The sequence below is a fragment of the Apteryx rowi genome, unplaced genomic scaffold (genome assembly GCF_003343035.1).
Source record: "Apteryx rowi isolate R43461 unplaced genomic scaffold, aptRow1 scaffold_823, whole genome shotgun sequence".
Lineage (NCBI taxonomy): Eukaryota > Metazoa > Chordata > Aves > Apterygiformes > Apterygidae > Apteryx > Apteryx rowi.
Window position 1 is genome coordinate 248,740 of NW_020451120.1, and position 7,751 is coordinate 256,490.

A 7,751-nucleotide genomic window follows, 5' to 3' on the forward strand; every position below is an offset into this window, starting at 1 on the left:
TTCAACATCTGTTGGTCATTTTGTCCTGCCAGGCAGAGGAATATGCAAGTGTGAAAAGGGTATAAGGCTGTTAACCAGTCTGCTTGCTTGAGTGCTTGCTCTGATTTTTAACAACAAAGAGCCTTAATTTACAAGGGTGCTAATTTATGTCTGTTTTGTTTCTACTGTGCAGACTTCTGAACATTCTAGTAGTAATATTTACTCCAGTGTTCAGCAACATGAACTTGATAAAAGAACGGGTGTCTGCTGCTGTCTGAACTAATAACATATGATTTGCCGACTGACACATCTGCTGACATATCATCTATAAAGTTAGAGAGAGGAGATACAAACTTGAAGGAAGAAGTAACAACCTTCCCTAAAATAACAGATTTGTCTTGAAAAGCTTTGACAAGCTTTCAGGTCATCTGAAGGAGAGCTTGTGTACCTGAAATCTTGTTTGTTTTTCTCAACAATATGACTTGGTCTAATAAAAATTATTACTTCCCCCCACAAACTATGCCTCCCTTTACCCTCAGTCTGTCATTGCTGTGATAACAAAACTGCAACAAGTTTGAGATTTTTCCACTGTATTTCTCTCTAAGRTAGCCCTGATGCTCTATTACCTTGTTTTTATTCTTTCAAATATTAATTAGATTTCTAAAGGTTTTTAAATACCTCAGTTTATTTAAAAACATTAACAGGTCCATAATCAGTTTCTCATTCATACTTGTTTGATAGATCAACACTCCTTTAAAAGCTAAGTATTTGCATTTGCTGTCCTCCTGAGAGTTTAAAATTACATTTCTTTGGCCAGAAAAGGATTAGATTTATAATTATGGCAAAATAATCACTAAAGATGAATACTTGATTCATGGATTGCTAAGTATCTGCCAGTAAATTTTGTCCATCATTATTTTCCATGGTAGGGATGTTTTGTGTTTGGGAGAACAAGGTGAAGTGATTCTTCATACTGAAAGACAAAGATGGTCTTCATGTCTGAAAAAAAAGGAATTTTGCCTGGTAATAAAACTTGACTGGACTTTTTTGCTGTTACTCAGGTTGGATTTTAAGAGCTGCGTCAATGATATGAAGTCCAACCCTACTGGTGCTTTGTTCATCCTGAGAAGGCAGAGGAAATGGGCACTGAAGATGTGGACATATCAGCAAGAAAATATTGTGCTACTTTTGTAGCTGGTCTGAAATAACTTTTTCACTGTGGCTGTGAATTTGCCTCTGCCACCAGTGGGGGGCACTTCTGTGTCAGTGGGTTAGTGTGGCTGTGTCCATGTTGGCTGGCCAGAATTTCTAAAGAGTTTGAAAGGCTTAAAGTGTGGGCTCTGTCGTCTAGCTCATACTGAATGGTGTAGAACTRGTTTGTGGTCCAGCATCTCATGGTACATAACACCAAGCATCTGCAGCGGAGATAGTGCCCCTGCTGTCAGGCTCCTACCTTGCTCACTGCCACTGCCCTTGAGGTTGGCCTAGCCTGAGGCTGTCAGGCGGGAAGGAGCACTGGTCCACCAGGAAAAGCACCAGCAGCTCCCCAGTGGGGAGTGCCAGTCAAACGAGGCACTGTGCCATTTTGCTGCTCTTATTTGAAGGGGATTTGGTTCCTGAACTGTGTGCTGCTACAATCTGAGGGAAACCCTGGGTCTGCTGCCCTCTGGGATTAAAAATTAGTTGGCTTCTGCAGTCAGCAGAATGTCAGCAATTCATGAGACACTATCACAGCAAGGTACCAGCGTCTTCAGTGTTGTACCCTTCATCACTTAATCTGTATGTTTTCTACTCTTCTTTCTACTCTTCTACCAAGATTTATGGTTCCTCTTCCTCCGCTACAAGGAATTACTGAAGAGCCTCTAAGTTTTGGAATAAGGGAAAGAAATCTTTCAGGGTCTTCACAGTGCTACGCATCCCAGCCACAGGACTGACTCTTTGACACCATGAGCTATGCTGCACATAACTGCCTGTGTATCTAACTAGCACTGAGATTTCTGTAATTCCTTTGTTTCCTGCCCCTCAGACTTGCCGTGCTCTTCTTCATCTTCTGACTCATAACATAACAAAGCAGGACACCCTATTTATTCTCCCAGGCTACCTTTTGATCCCAGGATTAGAGAAGATATTCTTTTACTTTAGGCTCTTTCCCCCAGAGTGTTCAAATATTTGAGTCATAGGGTATTTACTTCCCAAAAGATTGCATTGTAACACTGCCTAATATGCAAGCTGTTTCCTTCTTTATCTCATGCCATGCACTTCAGGTATCTTAGCTCTCACTGTCACTGAATAAGTGAGAGACCTGAAGAGGTTTTTAAAGTAAGAAGCATTTGTGGTTTGACACATAAGTATTGCTTCTGGCAAAATAATCTTACTGGGATTTCTGTTTTCTCAYTCCTCATTTGAGACTTTGACCAACTCAGTCTGAGGATTTATTTTATTTTTTTTTTCATTTTTAATTACGTGTACCTAGGGGCTTTTACCTATACTTTCCTCCAAAAAGAGTTTGAAGTTCTCTGCTGCGTCAGCAACTGGGTATCTAGTATGCTTTCTTTCCATCTTTCTCAGGTAGGCCCCATCTCTTCTTAGCTGCCCTGCTTTGTAAGTCCATCCTACCGTGGAGGAAATTACACCTTTCTGTCCATGCCATCTGTGAAACCATTCCCAAGAAATCATTCCCAATATAGCTGTAGGTCCTGCTTCTTATTGCCATGGCTATACAGTTCCTGMGATAGCTCATTTAAAGGTAGCTTTAGTATCTCTGATGTATATTGCAGTCTGCAGGATAGATATAGGATTGTATCTGGTTTAGGCTCAGGAGAAGATTGCTGCAATGCGGAAGTGAGATTTGGGACATCTGTTCTGTGTTTCACTATGTTACTGTAGGCAAGTGAATTTATTAGTATATGCCCCAGTTTAACCAACTGGATATAGTACTTTTATCCCAGATGGATGAAAAGTACTATATAAGTAATGTGTGAGAGGAAAACTGCTGAAGAAAGATATGGGTTTCACATATTATGACCTGAGCTGAGCTGTATTTTAGATAACTTTGGGTCAGATCATATATAGCTCTTTTGGATTTGAATAAGAATTTATGACTTCAAATACCAAATGAAGTTCACTCATCTATCTTTGTAACTTACATTAATGTGCCCAAAGGCAACATTTGGCCCTCTGCTTTCGGCTAAGATGAAAATGGTAGGGAAAATTTATGTTACAATGGCATTAACAGCTTAATTACCTTAAAACTAAGTTACCACAGATGATTTGCCACTGATGACCTACAATTAAAGATTTGTGCACTATGGTGAATTGGAAAATGAAAGTCCAACTTTGGAGAATGATCTAATATTTCTTCTTATCTACTCAATAATACAGAACCRAAACACCTACAATGATGTTATCACTTTAGTTACCTGAACAAATAACTATTCAATAATGAGTTTGTTCATTAAAAAAATCCAATTCCAGAGCATATTCCAGAAATGTTTACATTGCACTATTTTCTTCATAGCTTTAATTTCTTCTACTAAACAAAAATCTCTTTACAAGTGAGATTTTTAAAAACTATCTATGCTAGTCTTATTACTCAGAGGGAAATCCCTTAGTATGGGAGACCTCAGACCTGGAACACCCTTGTTTTCACACAGTCTGACCATCTTTAGTACCATATATTTTTTCTTTTTTTGTCATTTATTTGTAGGAGACTCCAGTGTGAAAGATATATGCTGCTCCTCTTTTCATGCTGTTTTCTTTAGTGATCTGGAGATGGGCAATATCATAACTCCACATTCTTCTGAATTCCCCTTTGATTTCAATTCCCACCTCTAAACCATGTATTTTGACTCCATATTGCTTCCCACAGCAAAGGAGACTAGATTCTCATTCTGGCTTAACTGTAATAAAAATGTCATTGAAACAGTGAAAAAACAACTTCTAGATCTAAAATCCCAACCCTCATTTGAATCTGAATATGGTATAAATGTGCTGCAGACTAAAACATGGTTGGCTTGACCTGCTTCTCATGTAATCATCATTGAATATGGGATCTATACTGAGTATCTTAGAAATGCAATCCATTTGGATTCTGCTATTCTAAAGCTGCCCTTATTCCACCCATTTTAAGTTTGGAAAACWGAGATCCATCCATGTCAGACTGGAATGATTCTCATGTTAGAATCTGATGGTTGGAAAAGAATTAACTCCCTTGTACAGAGTTAGGCCTGTTTAGAGGATGACCTGAAAACAGCTCCTTTTAAGCTAATAAGGCTTATTAACCCAGTACCTGATTATCTAAACTGATATGTATGTTGTTTTGTTGTCTCAGCGCAGGTCCCCTTGCCCGTGTGGGTGCAGGGAGGCATGAGGAGATGAAAGTTCAATGCCCCTGGCTGGGGTCCAGGACCAGCTTCCGCTCCCTGAGGATGGCTCAGATGGTCTGCAGGGGCCGCTCTGCTAGCCCATGCATGTGGCTGGCTCGCTGGGGCCTTTTGGAATAGGTAGAGAGCTGTTTACCTACTTATTTCTATCCAGTTTCTGCAAAGTTTGGAGGAACTTAACATTTCTGACATTTCTTTGTTGCACTTGATTGAAAATTTCCCCAAAGTTATCAGAAAGAAGCTCACTGAGAGACAGAGAAAGAAATGGGGAAAAAATGGTGCAAGGACAAAAGCCTCTCTTTCTTATGAAACAGGGCAAAAATTATTATTATCATTGTATTTTTTTAACCCCCAAGTCTCTCATCAGGATTGAAGCCTTATTGCTTGCAGATGTGACAGAGCTCTTACCTTAAAGAGCCCGTAATCTATTTTAACAAGATAGACAACAGAGATATAGACACAAAATTCCAAAGTGTTTAATGTATCACTTCAGAAACAATTGTATTTTCAGAAGTGGAGTCCAGAAAATGCCTGCTGCTGTGTGTGTTCATAGTCATTTCCTTTTAGTATAGATTTAAAAATCCAAATATTGAATTTGGATATGTGTAATGCATTTGGGAGAAGGGGGCATTAAGAAAAAAATCTGCAAATGCTTTGTCTACCCTATGTAAAACAATATCCCAAAGCCCAAATTACACTGTAATGTTACTTAACAATGCAATGAGCTGTAAAATAGACAGTTTTTATGCAGCTGAGCCCTCAAGCTTATTCTTGCTTCTAAGGCACTGCTTTTTGGAAACAAACAAGTGAATAATATACRTTGCTTTCTTTAGTGTTCTTTATGCCACTATTATTTTTGACCAGGGAGGATAGTGAGATAATTTAAATGATATAGATCACTTGTTTTCTTCCTTAATAGGAAAGATAATGAATGGATTTGTTTTGATGGCTTTATTGCCTGCAAGATAATGAAATATCCCAGCATGGATTTCATTAAGCTTTTTCTAGTCTCACTATGATAGACCCATTAAAAGGCCAGATCTCTTCTTTGATGTAAATAGATATTTCAAAAAATTTAGCACACTGTGAAAATCTGGTCACAGGTGTCACCAAAGAAGTTGCTGGGTCTTTAGATCTAGGCTGACTTTGTCAGTGGGAGAAACAAAAGCACTAACGCTGCTTATGAAAGTGAAATAATTCATGGTGCTGTAGGTATGAGGCTATGAGAGCTTTAGGATTTAAACTTCCTCATTATTTGCAGGGTTCAAGGTTAGAGAACTTACGGTGTTTAAATATTCTAATGCTCGAATATCCCAGCGCTCACACCAGTTTCATTTGCTGCCTTCCTCTGGCTGGTGAAGAGGACTGCCTCCTCTCTTCACCTTCAAGCCTGGTCCTGTGTAGAGAATCAGCATCAACAGAGCTGCAAGGAGGGACTTCTCAAGGTGTCAGCYGGGAAGCAGCTTAACAACCTGGGGTCGAGAAGAGACGAGAAGGTTGCAATGTGCTTCGAGTGGTCAAAATTGTCTGTATTCTCATACCAAGGATGAAAGAAGGCTAGGACTGAGGGAACAAGGAAATATGAGCCTCCTGAAATATTTTTCTGCTAAAACATCATATTCTTGTTATGAAGAGCTGCATGTTTTATTTCCACAGTGTTGGCAATGATTACAAGACCCATGCTGGAATAAAACCAGTAACTGTATGAAAACATGAATATTATCTATTTGATCCTTAAATGAATAGGAAAAGTTTGAGGCTGGACACATGGGAGGCCAGAAGGTAGTGCTATGCACTGATTTAAAAAATTGGCAATTTGTTGTATTTCTCTTTTTTGGCAATTGTTCATGGGGAAAAAACAGCTCATCATAGTTTGGAGATATAATATACACCTTCTGGATTTGGGGGAGCAGGAACCACAGAACATGACACAAAAATATGTTGCAGCAACTAAAATAAAAAGAAATGAAGGCTGAGAGGAGGGTTTGAACACCAGAAGGATCAAGGTAATGGGTTGTTCTATAGCCAGCATTTTGTCCTTTCTTTCTTTTCTTCTTGTCATCTTTACAATAGGTAATTGTCAGCTCCTATTGGAGATTATTTTTTCCTATCAAAGTATTATAAGAATGTCCCAAATCAAAAATTGGCAGCAATTCTCTTATGAATTAGTGTGGGGGAAGAAGAGTTAATAGTACTTAAAATTTCTTGCTGTAGTCTCCTTAGGGAGGGCCACACACACTCTAAAGCAAAATGTGATATACCAAGGGAAGAGGGTCATAGGAGTGATGCCTACCCAGATTTTTACCTGAGTTTTCTTCCTTTCCATGGAACAACTTCGGTAGGTGATTCCCAGCCAGACTTGACTGCTGCATTGCTGATACTGTTAAATGTTGTGACCTGAAATGAAGAGAGGGAAGTGGGTTTCTGTTCTTCTCTCCCTGTTCTTCTGTTTGCCTGAAATTGCATTAGTCCTTTGCYGTGGCTGAAACCACAGAGGTAGCTTTCTAAAGGTGGCTGTGGAACAGTCCTTGCACCATGGCTATTCCACAAAATATAAAGCAGCTGAAAAGCTGCTGTTTCAGAGCTCCTTTCATATCAGTGGGGACAAGGAAGCTGAAAGAGGTGACATAATACTTACATGGCCAACCTGCCTCTCTCCATGACTGCCATGGACAGGAAGCTGTTGCATTAGCTGCTCTCTGTGATTTAGGAAACCAGCAGAAATGTAATGCCAGGTTGGACTGCTGTCTAAGTTTCTCATCAGTCACAAGCTCTGCACATCTGATGTAGTATTGCACAATGGCACCTGTTTATAAGAATGCTGAAGCCAAATTATTTTGGGATGAAAATCAGAGAGAAATTCGCCCATCAGTCTGAGGACATTCAGATGCTTTCCATGTGTCTGGCCTTTTCTTGTCAAAACTATGCAGATTTATGTCAATTTTATGCATATTTGAATTGGCTTCATTTTCCTTCATGCATTTTCAGAATTCAGATTCACAGGACAGGTGATACAGGGAATAGAACTGCCTTCTCCCATGGCAGCTGTGTACCATAGGAAATCCTAATATGAATAAAGATTGCAAATTACTTTGCTCATCTGCAGGTGTTTGTATGCTACCCTACCAACATCTCCAGACCAAATATTTGTCAACTGCTATCATAAAACAGCATCTGAGTCATGCTCTCTTTCCTCTTTAAGCTTTATGTGGACTAAACTGTGGCAGCAAACAGATGCTCTGGGACCAAAGCTTTGCACTAAGTATTTACACAGCATAAGTTTAGGTTATAGACAGCTGATTCCGGCTGGAATACCTGTGATGATTTCAGATGTGATTGCTCCCCCAGCTGGAGGAAACATGAGACCTCTTCATCAAAGTAATCCAGGTT